Source organism: Mixophyes fleayi, chromosome 6, assembly GCF_038048845.1.
Source record: "Mixophyes fleayi isolate aMixFle1 chromosome 6, aMixFle1.hap1, whole genome shotgun sequence".
NCBI classification, from domain to species: Eukaryota; Metazoa; Chordata; class Amphibia; order Anura; family Limnodynastidae; genus Mixophyes; species Mixophyes fleayi.
Window position 1 is genome coordinate 216821483 of NC_134407.1, and position 19279 is coordinate 216840761.

The following is a 19279-nucleotide window of genomic DNA, read 5'->3' on the forward strand; positions in this document are numbered from 1 at the left end:
CTCCTTGAAAAGAACGTTTGCTCTGCTGGGAAGTCCATGTCACGCTTTTTCCTGCTTCCTCTTTGGAGGAAACTTGGTTGGGACAAGTGGGACAGCTCCTTCCCTTACAACTGGACTACACCTTGGTTTTACCTGGATGTTGGACAATTTGTGAGGGAGCACCATCTGGAGGGACTTAAACCAGACTTGTGGAAACCTAAAACTATCCACAAGCTCATCAGAGCTAAGGACATTATGGAGTCTGTTCCAGGGCTCCCTGTGGCCACGGCCAAACATGTTTGGGAGAATGTGGCCTCTAAGAGACTGACTAATGGACATAAAGACATTGCATGGATGGCCATTCAGGGGGGTTTGCCTCTCAGGACATTTATGCACTCCCGGAACCTGTGCAGATATGTTCACTGCCCCTTTTGTATTACCAAGAGGGAGACTGCTCAACATATCTTTTGGGACTGTCCCACTGCACAGGCATTGTTGGATGCCCTGGAACATGAACTTAAGGACAGTGTGCCCAGGACTTGCCTTTCATACCATTCGGTATTTTATGGATTATTTCCTGGGACTCACACCGTTGAGGCAATCCAGGAGGCCTGGCGCCTTATGAACTGTTTTAAGGACGCTATGTGGCTTGCCAGGAACCGCCTCATCTTGAAGCGGGAGAAGATGACCATCCAGGACTGTCGCAGGCTTATCCATAGCCTGTTAAGAGACTATAACACCCTTGACAGTCCTGAGGAAGATGAAGACGACGATTGATTGTAATTGATTGATTGTTGTCTCCTCTTCTCCTCCTCCCCATTGTGTCTATTTTCAATAAAAAACTTTGGTTTGTGCTCCCCTCCCTCTCCCCCTCCAACCCATTCCCCTTCACAGCATGAAGTATTATTGAATGTCATGTCTATTTATGCACCCTTCCCTTTGTGTCTGTCCTCAATAAAAAAACTTTTTGCTCGTGACTCCATCACCCTACCCCTCTCACCTACCTCCCCCTCACACCCAATGTTATTTTATTGCACTGTAATACACTGTAAAGTTTGAATGGTTAGTGCAGTACTTGATGTATATAGTGTAGGATGTCATGTCTTGTACTTTATGCCCTGTATTGCACTAAAACGTATGCATGATCATGTCTTACGGTGTACTGCGTACACTTGAATGAAATGTATGAACTGTGTTTTTTGTACTTTATACAAAATAAAGCTACTTTTTCAATCAAAAAAATCTGTTCTTATCAGTTTAATATCTGATACGCCCCCTATCTGGGGGCCATATATTAAATGGATTTTTAGAACAGGGAGATGGAAGAAGAGCTTGCTCTGTCCACTCCACGCATTGACCTGGTATTGCAGTACTTCCAGGACCGGTGCACTTCTCTTATCCAGTTATCAAAAAATAGAATCATGTCTCTTTTCAGCAACAAAAAAACATAAGAACAGATTTTTGTCTCCTGTGTCTTATTTCGTGTCAATTTATTGTGTCTTTTTGTTGTTTTGTTTCTTATCTCTTTTAGCAAACAAGCATTTGCAGATAAGAAGACCCTTTTCTTTGTCCAAAAGGATTACTGAATTGATCCAATTATTCCTTTAATGGAGCAACTTGTGATTTGCAAATTCAATTGGATCTCCGAATGAATGAAACTATTAATCTGACGTAGTGTGTCTCCCTCTTGTGGACCCAGTGACATAATAAAGGCAAGTGAGGATTATGACACACACCTTTTAGAACCCTGCTGCTGTTGCAGCATGCAGCTTCCTTTTCTATTTACTTGCCGGTGGCCCGAGAAACAATTGTGATGCACCTTGAAGTGCTGTTTCTGTGACATGCTGTGAATATTCCGAAAGAAGCTGGGCAGACAGTGTGATTAATTGCCTGGGGAGACGAGGACGGAACGGCAGGCCGACTAATCAGCGGGCGTCGTTGCACTTATGGTCAAGGGGAGGAGTTAATGCAAATTTTGCAGGCATCTCGTTTGAAAAGTCCTCGGCTCATGTGCGTGCCTTTGCAGACAGAGAGGTGTAAAGAGGGTCCCAGTGAAGGTGTCAGGCTTTTCAGGCTAGTCGGGCCTAGAATGTGCAGCAATGGAGTGTTGTGGGCCGCCGCTGAAGAAAGTATACGGCGTGTGGCGTGGCTGTCTCCTACAGTTGTCAGGCCTAGCCTGAGAAGCGGGCGCTTTCCTGGGTCCCTTTTCAGGTTATCGCTTCTCGGCCTTTTGGCTAAGATCAAGTGCAGTTGTGGCAGATCAGCACTTGCCTCTTTAACTAGAGGGCTGGAATGCAGCTTTGAAAGGCTGGGACAAATGTGCATCCGGACTGGAAACCCGGGGGGCCATAAATCACGGGTCAAGAGACCTTAATATAGATACAACGTGATTCTGTTGGCACCCACGCACTTTTGACCTCTTTCTCCTAAGCAATGCTATATTCTTTGCCCGGACCTTTTTGGCTGGGCAAGAAAATTTTTATACCCGGCCCAGGGTGAAGCTCCGGCGGATCTCAGGGGCAAAATGGGTCCCCTAGTGTGGCAGGCCAAGGGGGCCCATACTAGCCCAGCCACCCGGCTGGGGCCGTACCCACTCGGCTTGAGTCCTGGGTGAAGCTCCGGCAGATCCCAGGGACTAATGGGGCCCTCCTAGCTTTGCGGCGACGAGGGTCCAACCCTGCCCAGCCACCCGGCTGGGGCCGTACCCACTCGGCTTGAGTCCTGGGTGAAGCTCCGGCAGATCCCAGGGACTAATGGGGCCCTCCTAGCTTCGCGGCGACGAGGGTCCAACCCCGCCCAGCCACCCGGCTGGGGCCGTACCCAATCGGCACACCGAGCACTGGGTGAAGCTTCGGCGGATCCCAGGGGCTAAGAGGCTCCCCTAGCTTTGCGGCGAAGGGAGTCAGACGACCCCGGCCCCTAAGTGACCTTTTTGGTTCTGGGGGTCGAGGACCAGGGTTCTTCCTCTCCGGAGGGAGGACCACGCACCGAAAACTCTTGTGCATGTTTTTTGGGTATTTACTCATTTTTTTCGTGCACAAGGGACGAGCTCAAGGCTTTAAATAAAAAAAAAAAAAAAAAAAAAAAAAAAAAAAAAAAAAAAAAAATCTGTTCTTATCAGTTTAATATCTGATACGCCCCCTATCTGGGGGCCATATATTAAATGGATTTTTAGAACAGGGAGATGGAAGAAGAGCTTGCTCTGTCCACTCCACGCATTGACCTGGTATTGCAGTACTTCCAGGACCGGTGCACTTCTCTTATCCAGTTATCAAAAAATAGAATCATGTCTCTTTTCAGCAACAAAAAAACATAAGAACAGATTTTTGTCTCCTGTGTCTTATTTCGTGTCAATTTATTGTGTCTTTTTGTTGTTTTGTTTCTTATCTCTTTTAGCAAACAAGCATTTGCAGATAAGAAGACCCTTTTCTTTGTCCAAAAGGATTACTGAATTGATCCAATTATTCCTTTAATGGAGCAACTTGTGATTTGCAAATTCAATTGGATCTCCGAATGAATGAAACTATTAATCTGACGTAGTGTGTCTCCCTCTTGTGGACCCAGTGACATAATAAAGGCAAGTGAGGATTATGACACACACCTTTTAGAACCCTGCTGCTGTTGCAGCATGCAGCTTCCTTTTCTATTTACTTGCCGGTGGCCCGAGAAACAATTGTGATGCACCTTGAAGTGCTGTTTCTGTGACATGCTGTGAATATTCCGAAAGAAGCTGGGCAGACAGTGTGATTAATTGCCTGGGGAGACGAGGACGGAACGGCAGGCCGACTAATCAGCGGGCGTCGTTGCACTTATGGTCAAGGGGAGGAGTTAATGCAAATTTTGCAGGCATCTCGTTTGAAAAGTCCTCGGCTCATGTGCGTGCCTTTGCAGACAGAGAGGTGTAAAGAGGGTCCCAGTGAAGGTGTCAGGCTTTTCAGGCTAGTCGGGCCTAGAATGTGCAGCAATGGAGTGTTGTGGGCCGCCGCTGAAGAAAGTATACGGCGTGTGGCGTGGCTGTCTCCTACAGTTGTCAGGCCTAGCCTGAGAAGCGGGCGCTTTCCTGGGTCCCTTTTCAGGTTATCGCTTCTCGGCCTTTTGGCTAAGATCAAGTGTAGTATCTGTTCTTATCAGTTTAATATCTGATACGCCCCCTATCTGGGGGCCATATATTAAATGGATTTTTAGAACAGGGAGATGGAAGAAGAGCTTGCTCTGTCCACTCCACGCATTGACCTGGTATTGCAGTACTTCCAGGACCGGTGCACTTCTCTTATCCAGTTATCAAAAAATAGAATCATGTCTCTTTTCAGCAACAAAAAAACATAAGAACAGATTTTTGTCTCCTGTGTCTTATTTCGTGTCAATTTATTGTGTCTTTTTGTTGTTTTGTTTCTTATCTCTTTTAGCAAACAAGCATTTGCAGATAAGAAGACCCTTTTCTTTGTCCAAAAGGATTACTGAATTGATCCAATTATTCCTTTAATGGAGCAACTTGTGATTTGCAAATTCAATTGGATCTCCGAATGAATGAAACTATTAATCTGACGTAGTGTGTCTCCCTCTTGTGGACCCAGTGACATAATAAAGGCAAGTGAGGATTATGACACACACCTTTTAGAACCCTGCTGCTGTTGCAGCATGCAGCTTCCTTTTCTATTTACTTGCCGGTGGCCCGAGAAACAATTGTGATGCACCTTGAAGTGCTGTTTCTGTGACATGCTGTGAATATTCCGAAAGAAGCTGGGCAGACAGTGTGATTAATTGCCTGGGGAGACGAGGACGGAACGGCAGGCCGACTAATCAGCGGGCGTCGTTGCACTTATGGTCAAGGGGAGGAGTTAATGCAAATTTTGCAGGCATCTCGTTTGAAAAGTCCTCGGCTCATGTGCGTGCCTTTGCAGACAGAGAGGTGTAAAGAGGGTCCCAGTGAAGGTGTCAGGCTTTTCAGGCTAGTCGGGCCTAGAATGTGCAGCAATGGAGTGTTGTGGGCCGCCGCTGAAGAAAGTATACGGCGTGTGGCGTGGCTGTCTCCTACAGTTGTCAGGCCTAGCCTGAGAAGCGGGCGCTTTCCTGGGTCCCTTTTCAGGTTATCGCTTCTCGGCCTTTTGGCTAAGATCAAGTGTAGTATCTGTTCTTATCAGTTTAATATCTGATACGCCCCCTATCTGGGGGCCATATATTAAATGGATTTTTAGAACAGGGAGATGGAAGAAGAGCTTGCTCTGTCCACTCCACGCATTGACCTGGTATTGCAGTACTTCCAGGACCGGTGCACTTCTCTTATCCAGTTATCAAAAAATAGAATCATGTCTCTTTTCAGCAACAAAAAAACATAAGAACAGATTTTTGTCTCCTGTGTCTTATTTCGTGTCAATTTATTGTGTCTTTTTGTTGTTTTGTTTCTTATCTCTTTTAGCAAACAAGCATTTGCAGATAAGAAGACCCTTTTCTTTGTCCAAAAGGATTACTGAATTGATCCAATTATTCCTTTAATGGAGCAACTTGTGATTTGCAAATTCAATTGGATCTCCGAATGAATGAAACTATTAATCTGACGTAGTGTGTCTCCCTCTTGTGGACCCAGTGACATAATAAAGGCAAGTGAGGATTATGACACACACCTTTTAGAACCCTGCTGCTGTTGCAGCATGCAGCTTCCTTTTCTATTTACTTGCCGGTGGCCCGAGAAACAATTGTGATGCACCTTGAAGTGCTGTTTCTGTGACATGCTGTGAATATTCCGAAAGAAGCTGGGCAGACAGTGTGATTAATTGCCTGGGGAGACGAGGACGGAACGGCAGGCCGACTAATCAGCGGGCGTCGTTGCACTTATGGTCAAGGGGAGGAGTTAATGCAAATTTTGCAGGCATCTCGTTTGAAAAGTCCTCGGCTCATGTGCGTGCCTTTGCAGACAGAGAGGTGTAAAGAGGGTCCCAGTGAAGGTGTCAGGCTTTTCAGGCTAGTCGGGCCTAGAATGTGCAGCAATGGAGTGTTGTGGGCCGCCGCTGAAGAAAGTATACGGCGTGTGGCGTGGCTGTCTCCTACAGTTGTCAGGCCTAGCCTGAGAAGCGGGCGCTTTCCTGGGTCCCTTTTCAGGTTATCGCTTCTCGGCCTTTTGGCTAAGATCAAGTGCAGTTGTGGCAGATCAGCACTTGCCTCTTTAACTAGAGGGCTGGAATGCAGCTTTGAAAGGCTGGGACAAATGTGCATCCGGACTGGAAACCCGGGGGGCCATAAATCACGGGTCAGGAGACCTTAATATAGATACAACGTGATTCTGTTGGCACCCACGCACTTCTGACCTCTTTCTCCTAAGCAATGCTATATTCTTTGCCCGGACCTTTTTGGCTGGGCAAGAAAATTTTTATACCCGGCCCAGGGTGAAGCTCCGGCGGATCTCAGGGGCAAAATGGGTCCCCTAGTGTGGCAGGCCAAGGGGGCCCATACTAGCCCAGCCACCCGGCTGGGGCCGTACCCACTCGGCTTGAGTCCTGGGTGAAGCTCCGGCAGATCCCAGGGACTAATGGGGCCCTCCTAGCTTTGCGGCGACGAGGGTCCAACCCTGCCCAGCCACCCGGCTGGGGCCGTACCCACTCGGCTTGAGTCCTGGGTGAAGCTCCGGCAGATCCCAGGGACTAATGGGGCCCTCCTAGCTTCGCGGCGACGAGGGTCCAACCCCGCCCAGCCACCCGGCTGGGGCCGTACCCAATCGGCACACCGAGCACTGGGTGAAGCTTCGGCGGATCCCAGGGGCTAAGAGGCTCCCCTAGCTTTGCGGCGAAGGGAGTCAGACGACCCCGGCCCCTAAGTGACCTTTTTGGTTCTGGGGGTCGAGGACCAGGGTCCTTCCTCTCCGGAGGGAGGACCACGCACCGAAAACTCTTGTGCATGTTTTTTGGGTATTTACTCATTTTTTTCGTGCACAAGGGACGAGCTCAAGGCTTTAAATAAAAAAAAAAAAAAAAAATCTGTTCTTATCAGTTTAATATCTGATACGCCCCCTATCTGGGGGCCATATATTAAATGGATTTTTAGAACAGGGAGATGGAAGAAGAGCTTGCTCTGTCCACTCCACGCATTGACCTGGTATTGCAGTACTTCCAGGACCGGTGCACTTCTCTTATCCAGTTATCAAAAAATAGAATCATGTCTCTTTTCAGCAACAAAAAAACATAAGAACAGATTTTTGTCTCCTGTGTCTTATTTCGTGTCAATTTATTGTGTCTTTTTGTTGTTTTGTTTCTTATCTCTTTTAGCAAACAAGCATTTGCAGATAAGAAGACCCTTTTCTTTGTCCAAAAGGATTACTGAATTGATCCAATTATTCCTTTAATGGAGCAACTTGTGATTTGCAAATTCAATTGGATCTCCGAATGAATGAAACTATTAATCTGACGTAGTGTGTCTCCCTCTTGTGGACCCAGTGACATAATAAAGGCAAGTGAGGATTATGACACACACCTTTTAGAACCCTGCTGCTGTTGCAGCATGCAGCTTCCTTTTCTATTTACTTGCCGGTGGCCCGAGAAACAATTGTGATGCACCTTGAAGTGCTGTTTCTGTGACATGCTGTGAATATTCCGAAAGAAGCTGGGCAGACAGTGTGATTAATTGCCTGGGGAGACGAGGACGGAACGGCAGGCCGACTAATCAGCGGGCGTCGTTGCACTTATGGTCAAGGGGAGGAGTTAATGCAAATTTTGCAGGCATCTCGTTTGAAAAGTCCTCGGCTCATGTGCGTGCCTTTGCAGACAGAGAGGTGTAAAGAGGGTCCCAGTGAAGGTGTCAGGCTTTTCAGGCTAGTCGGGCCTAGAATGTGCAGCAATGGAGTGTTGTGGGCCGCCGCTGAAGAAAGTATACGGCGTGTGGCGTGGCTGTCTCCTACAGTTGTCAGGCCTAGCCTGAGAAGCGGGCGCTTTCCTGGGTCCCTTTTCAGGTTATCGCTTCTCGGCCTTTTGGCTAAGATCAAGTGCAGTTGTGGCAGATCAGCACTTGCCTCTTTAACTAGAGGGCTGGAATGCAGCTTTGAAAGGCTGGGACAAATGTGCATCCGGACTGGAAACCCGGGGGGCCATAAATCACGGGTCAGGAGACCTTAATATAGATACAACGTGATTCTGTTGGTACCCACGCACTTCTGACCTCTTTCTCCTAAGCAATGCTATATTCTTTGCCCGGACCTTTTTGGCTGGGCAAGAAAATTTTTATACCCGGCCCAGGGTGAAGCTCCGGCGGATCTCAGGGGCAAAATGGGTCCCCTAGTGTGGCAGGCCAAGGGGGCCCATACTAGCCCAGCCACCCGGCTGGGGCCGTACCCACTCGGCTTGAGTCCTGGGTGAAGCTCCGGCAGATCCCAGGGACTAATGGGGCCCTCCTAGCTTTGCGGCGACGAGGGTCCAACCCTGCCCAGCCACCCGGCTGGGGCCGTACCCACTCGGCTTGAGTCCTGGGTGAAGCTCCGGCAGATCCCAGGGACTAATGGGGCCCTCCTAGCTTCGCGGCGACGAGGGTCCAACCCCGCCCAGCCACCCGGCTGGGGCCGTACCCAATCGGCACACCGAGCACTGGGTGAAGCTTCGGCGGATCCCAGGGGCTAAGAGGCTCCCCTAGCTTTGCGGCGAAGGGAGTCAGACGACCCCGGCCCCTAAGTGACCTTTTTGGTTCTGGGGGTCGAGGACCAGGGTCCTTCCTCTCCGGAGGGAGGACCACGCACCGAAAACTCTTGTGCATGTTTTTTGGGTATTTACTCATTTTTTTCGTGCACAAGGGACGAGCTCAAGGCTTTAAATAAAAAAAAATCTGTTCTTATCAGTTTAATATCTGATACGCCCCCTATCTGGGGGCCATATATTAAATGGATTTTTAGAACAGGGAGATGGAAGAAGAGCTTGCTCTGTCCACTCCACGCATTGACCTGGTATTGCAGTACTTCCAGGACCGGTGCACTTCTCTTATCCAGTTATCAAAAAATAGAATCATGTCTCTTTTCAGCAACAAAAAAACATAAGAACAGATTTTTGTCTCCTGTGTCTTATTTCGTGTCAATTTATTGTGTCTTTTTGTTGTTTTGTTTCTTATCTCTTTTAGCAAACAAGCATTTGCAGATAAGAAGACCCTTTTCTTTGTCCAAAAGGATTACTGAATTGATCCAATTATTCCTTTAATGGAGCAACTTGTGATTTGCAAATTCAATTGGATCTCCGAATGAATGAAACTATTAATCTGACGTAGTGTGTCTCCCTCTTGTGGACCCAGTGACATAATAAAGGCAAGTGAGGATTATGACACACACCTTTTAGAACCCTGCTGCTGTTGCAGCATGCAGCTTCCTTTTCTATTTACTTGCCGGTGGCCCGAGAAACAATTGTGATGCACCTTGAAGTGCTGTTTCTGTGACATGCTGTGAATATTCCGAAAGAAGCTGGGCAGACAGTGTGATTAATTGCCTGGGGAGACGAGGACGGAACGGCAGGCCGACTAATCAGCGGGCGTCGTTGCACTTATGGTCAAGGGGAGGAGTTAATGCAAATTTTGCAGGCATCTCGTTTGAAAAGTCCTCGGCTCATGTGCGTGCCTTTGCAGACAGAGAGGTGTAAAGAGGGTCCCAGTGAAGGTGTCAGGCTTTTCAGGCTAGTCGGGCCTAGAATGTGCAGCAATGGAGTGTTGTGGGCCGCCGCTGAAGAAAGTATACGGCGTGTGGCGTGGCTGTCTCCTACAGTTGTCAGGCCTAGCCTGAGAAGCGGGCGCTTTCCTGGGTCCCTTTTCAGGTTATCGCTTCTCGGCCTTTTGGCTAAGATCAAGTGTAGTATCTGTTCTTATCAGTTTAATATCTGATACGCCCCCTATCTGGGGGCCATATATTAAATGGATTTTTAGAACAGGGAGATGGAAGAAGAGCTTGCTCTGTCCACTCCACGCATTGACCTGGTATTGCAGTACTTCCAGGACCGGTGCACTTCTCTTATCCAGTTATCAAAAAATAGAATCATGTCTCTTTTCAGCAACAAAAAAACATAAGAACAGATTTTTGTCTCCTGTGTCTTATTTCGTGTCAATTTATTGTGTCTTTTTGTTGTTTTGTTTCTTATCTCTTTTAGCAAACAAGCATTTGCAGATAAGAAGACCCTTTTCTTTGTCCAAAAGGATTACTGAATTGATCCAATTATTCCTTTAATGGAGCAACTTGTGATTTGCAAATTCAATTGGATCTCCGAATGAATGAAACTATTAATCTGACGTAGTGTGTCTCCCTCTTGTGGACCCAGTGACATAATAAAGGCAAGTGAGGATTATGACACACACCTTTTAGAACCCTGCTGCTGTTGCAGCATGCAGCTTCCTTTTCTATTTACTTGCCGGTGGCCCGAGAAACAATTGTGATGCACCTTGAAGTGCTGTTTCTGTGACATGCTGTGAATATTCCGAAAGAAGCTGGGCAGACAGTGTGATTAATTGCCTGGGGAGACGAGGACGGAACGGCAGGCCGACTAATCAGCGGGCGTCGTTGCACTTATGGTCAAGGGGAGGAGTTAATGCAAATTTTGCAGGCATCTCGTTTGAAAAGTCCTCGGCTCATGTGCGTGCCTTTGCAGACAGAGAGGTGTAAAGAGGGTCCCAGTGAAGGTGTCAGGCTTTTCAGGCTAGTCGGGCCTAGAATGTGCAGCAATGGAGTGTTGTGGGCCGCCGCTGAAGAAAGTATACGGCGTGTGGCGTGGCTGTCTCCTACAGTTGTCAGGCCTAGCCTGAGAAGCGGGCGCTTTCCTGGGTCCCTTTTCAGGTTATCGCTTCTCGGCCTTTTGGCTAAGATCAAGTGTAGTATCTGTTCTTATCAGTTTAATATCTGATACGCCCCCTATCTGGGGGCCATATATTAAATGGATTTTTAGAACAGGGAGATGGAAGAAGAGCTTGCTCTGTCCACTCCACGCATTGACCTGGTATTGCAGTACTTCCAGGACCGGTGCACTTCTCTTATCCAGTTATCAAAAAATAGAATCATGTCTCTTTTCAGCAACAAAAAAACATAAGAACAGATTTTTGTCTCCTGTGTCTTATTTCGTGTCAATTTATTGTGTCTTTTTGTTGTTTTGTTTCTTATCTCTTTTAGCAAACAAGCATTTGCAGATAAGAAGACCCTTTTCTTTGTCCAAAAGGATTACTGAATTGATCCAATTATTCCTTTAATGGAGCAACTTGTGATTTGCAAATTCAATTGGATCTCCGAATGAATGAAACTATTAATCTGACGTAGTGTGTCTCCCTCTTGTGGACCCAGTGACATAATAAAGGCAAGTGAGGATTATGACACACACCTTTTAGAACCCTGCTGCTGTTGCAGCATGCAGCTTCCTTTTCTATTTACTTGCCGGTGGCCCGAGAAACAATTGTGATGCACCTTGAAGTGCTGTTTCTGTGACATGCTGTGAATATTCCGAAAGAAGCTGGGCAGACAGTGTGATTAATTGCCTGGGGAGACGAGGACGGAACGGCAGGCCGACTAATCAGCGGGCGTCGTTGCACTTATGGTCAAGGGGAGGAGTTAATGCAAATTTTGCAGGCATCTCGTTTGAAAAGTCCTCGGCTCATGTGCGTGCCTTTGCAGACAGAGAGGTGTAAAGAGGGTCCCAGTGAAGGTGTCAGGCTTTTCAGGCTAGTCGGGCCTAGAATGTGCAGCAATGGAGTGTTGTGGGCCGCCGCTGAAGAAAGTATACGGCGTGTGGCGTGGCTGTCTCCTACAGTTGTCAGGCCTAGCCTGAGAAGCGGGCGCTTTCCTGGGTCCCTTTTCAGGTTATCGCTTCTCGGCCTTTTGGCTAAGATCAAGTGCAGTTGTGGCAGATCAGCACTTGCCTCTTTAACTAGAGGGCTGGAATGCAGCTTTGAAAGGCTGGGACAAATGTGCATCCGGACTGGAAACCCGGGGGGCCATAAATCACGGGTCAGGAGACCTTAATATAGATACAACGTGATTCTGTTGGCACCCACGCACTTCTGACCTCTTTCTCCTAAGCAATGCTATATTCTTTGCCCGGACCTTTTTGGCTGGGCAAGAAAATTTTTATACCCGGCCCAGGGTGAAGCTCCGGCGGATCTCAGGGGCAAAATGGGTCCCCTAGCGTGGCAGGCCAAGGGGGCCCATACTAGCCCAGCCACCCGGCTGGGGCCGTACCCACTCGGCTTGAGTCCTGGGTGAAGCTCCGGCAGATCCCAGGGACTAATGGGGCCCTCCTAGCTTTGCGGCGACGAGGGTCCAACCCTGCCCAGCCACCCGGCTGGGGCCGTACCCACTCGGCTTGAGTCCTGGGTGAAGCTCCGGCAGATCCCAGGGACTAATGGGGCCCTCCTAGCTTCGCGGCGACGAGGGTCCAACCCCGCCCAGCCACCCGGCTGGGGCCGTACCCAATCGGCACACCGAGCACTGGGTGAAGCTTCGGCGGATCCCAGGGGCTAAGAGGCTCCCCTAGCTTTGCGGCGAAGGGAGTCAGACGACCCCGGCCCCTAAGTGACCTTTTTGGTTCTGGGGGTCGAGGACCAGGGTCCTTCCTCTCCGGAGGGAGGACCACGCACCGAAAACTCTTGTGCATGTTTTTTGGGTATTTACTCATTTTTTTCGTGCACAAGGGACGAGCTCAAGGCTTTAAATAAAAAAAAAAAAAAAAAAAAATCTGTTCTTATCAGTTTAATATCTGATACGCCCCCTATCTGGGGGCCATATATTAAATGGATTTTTAGAACAGGGAGATGGAAGAAGAGCTTGCTCTGTCCACTCCACGCATTGACCTGGTATTGCAGTACTTCCAGGACCGGTGCACTTCTCTTATCCAGTTATCAAAAAATAGAATCATGTCTCTTTTCAGCAACAAAAAAACATAAGAACAGATTTTTGTCTCCTGTGTCTTATTTCGTGTCAATTTATTGTGTCTTTTTGTTGTTTTGTTTCTTATCTCTTTTAGCAAACAAGCATTTGCAGATAAGAAGACCCTTTTCTTTGTCCAAAAGGATTACTGAATTGATCCAATTATTCCTTTAATGGAGCAACTTGTGATTTGCAAATTCAATTGGATCTCCGAATGAATGAAACTATTAATCTGACGTAGTGTGTCTCCCTCTTGTGGACCCAGTGACATAATAAAGGCAAGTGAGGATTATGACACACACCTTTTAGAACCCTGCTGCTGTTGCAGCATGCAGCTTCCTTTTCTATTTACTTGCCGGTGGCCCGAGAAACAATTGTGATGCACCTTGAAGTGCTGTTTCTGTGACATGCTGTGAATATTCCGAAAGAAGCTGGGCAGACAGTGTGATTAATTGCCTGGGGAGACGAGGACGGAACGGCAGGCCGACTAATCAGCGGGCGTCGTTGCACTTATGGTCAAGGGGAGGAGTTAATGCAAATTTTGCAGGCATCTCGTTTGAAAAGTCCTCGGCTCATGTGCGTGCCTTTGCAGACAGAGAGGTGTAAAGAGGGTCCCAGTGAAGGTGTCAGGCTTTTCAGGCTAGTCGGGCCTAGAATGTGCAGCAATGGAGTGTTGTGGGCCGCCGCTGAAGAAAGTATACGGCGTGTGGCGTGGCTGTCTCCTACAGTTGTCAGGCCTAGCCTGAGAAGCGGGCGCTTTCCTGGGTCCCTTTTCAGGTTATCGCTTCTCGGCCTTTTGGCTAAGATCAAGTGCAGTTGTGGCAGATCAGCACTTGCCTCTTTAACTAGAGGGCTGGAATGCAGCTTTGAAAGGCTGGGACAAATGTGCATCCGGACTGGAAACCCGGGGGGCCATAAATCACGGGTCAGGAGACCTTAATATAGATACAACGTGATTCTGTTGGCACCCACGCACTTCTGACCTCTTTCTCCTAAGCAATGCTCTATTCTTTGCCCGGACCTTTTTGGCTGGGCAAGAAAATTTTTATACCCGGCCCAGGGTGAAGCTCCGGCGGATCTCAGGGGCAAAATGGGTCCCCTAGTGTGGCAGGCCAAGGGGGCCCATACTAGCCCAGCCACCCGGCTGGGGCCGTATCCACTCGGCTTGAGTCCTGGGTGAAGCTCCGGCAGATCCCAGGGACTAATGGGGCCCTCCTAGCTTCGCGGCGACGAGGGTCCAACCCTGCCCAGCCACCCGGCTGGGGCCGTACCCACTCGGCTTGAGTCCTGGGTGAAGCTCCGGCGGATCCCAGGGACTAATGGGGCCCTCCTAGCTTCGCGGCGACGAGGGTCCAACCCCGCCCAGCCACCCGGCTGGGGCCGTACCCAATCGGCACACCGAGCACTGGGTGAAGCTTCGGCGGATCCCAGGGGCTAAGAGGCTCCCCTAGCTTTGCGGCGAAGGGAGCCAGACGACCCCGGCCCCTAAGTGACCTTTTTGGTTCTGGGGGTCGAGGACCAGGGTCCTTCCTCTCCGGAGGGAGGACCACGCACCGAAAACTCTTGTGCATGTTTTTTGGGTATTTACTCATTTTTTTCGTGCACAAGGGACGAGCTCAAGGCTTTAAATAAAAAAAATCTGTTCTTATCAGCTTACCAACTACCCGGTGGAGGTTATGCTGAGTGTGGCTCATCCGATAGCGCACTCTAACATTGGTGAGGGGCTGATGTAGACTCTGCTGCATGGTGCACTTGTCTCTCTCCTGCCCAAAACCCAGAGGACATACCTGAGTGTGGCTCATCCGATAGCACACTCTAACCCTGGTGAGGAACTGTTTGAGACTTGTGTTACCCGATCAAAGCCGGCCAGGAGCAAGAAGACCGACCCCGGGGAAGAAGCGCTGCCGACCCCCCCTGCCTGCCGGGAAGAAGACGCCGGGAGCACCTCCGGCTGAAGAAGCCCTCCTCTCCTCGGGCCCTGCTCCACCGGAAGAAGCGCCTCCTCTTCAGCGGAAGCCCCTGCTCCTCTCTACCCAGCGGGAGGACATCTGCACTGCTCCCTCCACCCCGGACGACCAGCCTCTCTACCCCAGGAAGAGCCAGGACGATGGCCTCAGCTACCCCAGCTCCTGCCTCCACCCCTGCTCCTGCCCCTGGGAAGAAGGGAGGAAAGAACACCGCCCCGAAGCCTCTCCCCGTGGCCGGAACCTCTGCCTCCACCGCCCCTGCTGCTGCCGGACAAGGCCAGCCCAACCAGGACACCCCCCAGAAGACCCCCACCCTGGAACCCTGGATGAGGCAGACCGTGGTCCTGAAGCTGAAGGAAGTGGAAGGAAGGGTCCCAGACATGACGGCCGAGACCTTCGGCAAGAAGATGATCCTGGACCAGGGCTTCTCCAAGGCTGAAACCCTCAGCGTGCAGAATTACCTGAAAGGGATATGGTACATCACCTTCGCCTCCATTGCCATCTGCAAGAGGTACTGGGAGGCAGTGAAGACTGCGAGACCGGAGTCTCCCTTCTCCCGCTTCGTGGGGAACTGCCCCATCCAGAGAGAGGAGAGAAGAGTAACGGTCTCCATGAGAAATCCTCACACCCCTGGTAAGGACATCGCTACCTTCCTGAGCCGCTTCTGCTCCGTGGTCAAGGACCCCTCCAAGATCCTGGATGTCAACGGCTTCTGGACAGGCAAGTGGTCCATTATCATCAGACTGAGGAAAGACAGCACGGCAACTGACGGACTCCAACACCTGCCATCAAGCTTTGCCCTGGGCGGCTCTGCCGGCCTCCTCCACTATGCCGATCAGCCGAGGAACTGCAGAAAATGCGGGGAAGCTGACCACATGGCGAGAAGCTGCAAGGTCTCAGCCTGCAGGAACTGCAAGGTGGCGGGGCACGAGTCCAAGGATTGCCCAAGAAAATTGTCCTGCAACCTCTGCGGCCTGGCCAGCCACATCTACAGGGACTGCCCCCAGAGGGCCAGATCCTACGCTGCAGCTGCCTGGATTGGACTGCCGGAAAGCGGACCTACCCCTGCCCTGCAGCCCAAACCAGCCCAGAGGAAGCAACAGAAGCCCACACCGCAGCCAAGAGCTGGTAAGATATCTCCCACCCCTGTTGTGACAGCACCCCCCTCCCTCCCCGCTGCCACAACACCCCCTCCCCCTGCAGTAGCACTAACCCCCTCCACCGCTACTGCAGCTCCCCCCCTTTCCCTGGAGGATTTCCCCCCCCTCCTCCCTCTTGTGTCTGCAGGTGATGAGAACAAACAAAGGAGGAAGCGGAAAGAGCTGGACAGCCCAGCTGGCGACTCTGACCCTTCCAAGAAAAAGGCAATCGAGCTGGAAGAGGACCCTCTCCCGTCAGAGGGGGCCCTGGTAGAGATGGTGGATGAGCTGCTGGATTCTGAGCAGGAGGAGGAAGAATTCCTACAACTGCCCCAAATCTGCCTATTCGACCAGCTAGAGGAGAAAGGTCTGCTCCCACCCGAAGGGGACACGGGCAGACCGGACCAAGTCCCACCGGACAAGGAGGGTAACTGATGTATTGACTGTGCTAACTCTCTTTTTTCTCCCAACTAATGGCTAACTTTTCTCTTTTTACCATTAATGTGAGGAGTGTGAAGGATAAGATTAGACGTCAGTCTGTGTTTACCTTTCTTGACAGTCAGAAATGTGATGTTTACATGTTGCAGGAATGTTCTCTCCCTTTCTCTAGTTCCTACAGGCATCTGGGGAGGCAGTGGTCTCACGGGCCCTCCTATTGGTCTGGGGGGAGTGACTGTAAGTCTGCAGGGGTCGCCATTCTTATCAGGGGAAGCCTCTTCACATTAGATTCCGTTCAGGAGTTTGTCTGCGGCAGATTGCTTATCGTAGATGGCTCCTGGGCGGGTGAGCCTATCAGGCTTATCTGTGTGTATGCATCCCCGGGTAAGAATGAGCGTCTGGAGCTTTTCCAGACCCTGCGGGCCCAGCTCGCAACCACCAGGGCGGTAGTGATGGCTGGGGACTTTAACTGTCCTATAGAGGAAGATGGTAGGAGTTCTTGTACTAATGCTAAACTTGATGTTTCTTCCAGGTTGTTGCAGGAGATGGTAGCCGAAGCATCCTTGCGGGATGCAGTGGGATCTATGGGGGCCGGCTCTGTGAATTATACTTGGAGCCGCCCCGATGGCTCAGTGCGTTCCCGGATTGACTTTGTGTTTACATCGAGAGCGGTAAGACAAAACAGGCATGTCATGGTTCCCTGCTTTTTCTCTGATCATAGGGCCATTCTCTTTGAAGGTGTTCTGGGTCACGGGTTCCCTCCCGGCCCTGGCTCTTGGAAGCTGAACTGCGCTCTGCTGGGAAAGGAAGAGGTGATGGTTGAGCTGAGGGATGCCTATGTAATGTGGAAAAATGACAAAATGTATTTTGACTGTATGTCTAACTGGTGGGAGTATGTCAAGGGCAAGTTTCGCAGTTTCTTTCAGGCTAAAGGCCGCCAACAGGCGTGTGAGAGGAAGAGGAACTTCAGGAGACTTCAGCGTCAGCTGCAGTCCCTGCTGGACCTCCAACTCTGCGGCTGGGATGTGAAGGATGATCTGGCTGAGGCCAAAGGGGGCCTGAAAAGGCACTTCGAGGAAGAGGCCAATCGCATCATCTTCCGTTCCAAGGTGGAGAATCTGGAGAAGGGTGAGAAATGTAATTCTTTCTTTTTCAGAAAACTCCACTCCGGGCACACGCCCCTGACCGAGCTGCGGGACGAGTCTGGCACCCCCAGGAGGGGGAAGGAGGGCGTCATGGGAGTCGTCTCAGACTACTACGGCAAACTCTACTCCCCTAAGACTACAGACGACGACGCAGCTGAATCTTTCCTGTCAGGTATCACTAACCCTATTGATCCTACAGGTAGGGCAGCTATGGATGCCCCCCTCACCTTGGGGGAGCTGCACTCTGCCGCTAAATCCTTTAGGCCGGGCAGGACCCCGGGCAGTGATGGCCTCCCAGCCGAGCTCTATGTAGCGCTGTGGGACCTCATTGGCCCGGACCTGCTAGAGCTGTATGAGGAGATGGTGGTGGAGGGCAGGATGCCTCCTACTCTGAGAGAGGGCTTGATCACGATTTTGTACAAGCGCAAGGGAGAGAGATGTGACCTCAAAAATTGGAGGCCCATCTCCCTCCTGAACGTGGACTACAAGATTTTGGCCAAGGTACTAGCCAACAGGCTAAAGGTTGTCATTGGGCGAATTGTTCATCCTGATCAGACTTGTGGCATTCCTGGTAGAAGGATTGCAGACAGCCTTGCGCTGCTGAGGGACACGGTTCATTATATCAAAGACCGCCACGCACATGTGGCCCTGGTCAGTCTTGATCAGGAGAAGGCCTTTGATCGTGTCTCTCATGGTTTTATGCGTAAGGTTCTGTGCAGGTTTGGATTGGGTGATATGTTTTGTTCTTATGTTAACCTGATGTACCTTGATATTTACAGCTCGGTGTTGGTGAACGGCTGGAAGACTGACCCCTTCTCTGTACTGTCTGGGGTCAGACAAGGCTGCCCTCTTTCACCTCTCCTTTTTGTCTGTTGTATAGAGCTCTTTGCGATGTCCATCAGGCGAAACCCAGAGATCAGAGGGATCACCGCACCGGGTCCAGACCGACTAGAGGCCAAGTGTTCGCTCTACATGGACGACGTCACTGTCTTCTGCGCTGATCAGCGTTCGGTGGCAGCACTCGTCCAGACCTGCAACAACTTCGGCCAAGCTTCAGGGGCAAAAGTCAACTGCGGGAAGTCAGAGGCAATGCTGTTCGGTCAGTGGCACCTGTCATCCCCCGCTGCATTCCCCTTCACAATCAAGCCGGACTTCATCAAAATCCTTGGAGTTTGGTTCGGTGGAGAGGAGGCGGCCCTGAAGTGCTGGGAAGAGAGACTGGCAACAGTCCGGCAAAAGATTGGACTGTGGAGCCTCAGACTTCTTACCATCGAAGGGAAAGCACTGGTACTGCGCAACGAGATTCTTCCCGTTCTTCAGTACACGGCCCAAGCTTGGCCACCTCTTGCTGCCGTCTGTAAGACCATCACGAGGACAGTCTTTCACTTCATCTGGGGCTCCAAAATGGACAGAGTGAAGCGGTCTGTTATGTACAAGGAGCCCCACAAAGGTGGGAAAGGGATCCCTGATATCCCCACCATGCTGCGGGCCTTCTTTGTTTGCAACTGTATCCGCAGGACACTCCTTGAAAAGAACGTTTGCTCTGCTGGGAAGTCCATGTCACGCTTTTTCCTTCTTCCTCTTTGGAGGAAACTTGGTTGGGACAAGTGGGACAGCTCCTTCCCTTACAACTGGACTACACCTTGGTTTTACCTGGATGTTGGACAATTTGTGAGGGAGCACCATCTGGAGGGACTTAAACCAGACTTGTGGAAACCTAAAACTATCCACAAGCTCATCAGAGCTAAGGACATTATG

General features: G+C 50.3%; 4 non-coding genes and 5 pseudogenes across 4 annotated transcripts; all 9 read left to right on the forward strand.

The window, feature by feature from the left end:
* The first annotated feature begins 1200 nt into the window (after window positions 1–1200).
* Window positions 1201–1374, forward strand: LOC142095864 (U2 spliceosomal RNA; annotated as a pseudogene).
* A 1629-nt stretch (window positions 1375–3003) lies between these two features.
* Window positions 3004–3239, forward strand: LOC142095923 (U2 spliceosomal RNA; annotated as a pseudogene).
* Window positions 3240–4058: 819 nt separating this feature from the next.
* LOC142095752 (U2 spliceosomal RNA) lies at window positions 4059–4249 on the forward strand. Its single transcript, XR_012677934.1, has one exon. It is a non-coding gene; the product is annotated as a U2 spliceosomal RNA (small nuclear RNA).
* An 819-nt stretch (window positions 4250–5068) lies between these two features.
* LOC142095753 (U2 spliceosomal RNA) lies at window positions 5069–5259 on the forward strand. The gene has a single exon (XR_012677935.1). It is a non-coding gene; the product is annotated as a U2 spliceosomal RNA (small nuclear RNA).
* A 1629-nt stretch (window positions 5260–6888) lies between these two features.
* Window positions 6889–7099, forward strand: LOC142095907 (U2 spliceosomal RNA; annotated as a pseudogene).
* A 1629-nt stretch (window positions 7100–8728) lies between these two features.
* Window positions 8729–8930, forward strand: LOC142095889 (U2 spliceosomal RNA; annotated as a pseudogene).
* An 819-nt stretch (window positions 8931–9749) lies between these two features.
* Window positions 9750–9940, forward strand: LOC142095754 (U2 spliceosomal RNA). Its single transcript, XR_012677936.1, has one exon. It is a non-coding gene; the product is annotated as a U2 spliceosomal RNA (small nuclear RNA).
* Window positions 9941–10759: 819 nt separating this feature from the next.
* LOC142095755 (U2 spliceosomal RNA) lies at window positions 10760–10950 on the forward strand. Its single transcript, XR_012677937.1, has one exon. It is a non-coding gene; the product is annotated as a U2 spliceosomal RNA (small nuclear RNA).
* Window positions 10951–12579: 1629 nt separating this feature from the next.
* On the forward strand, window positions 12580–12793 carry LOC142095912 (U2 spliceosomal RNA; annotated as a pseudogene).
* Window positions 12794–19279: the final 6486 nt, after the last annotated feature.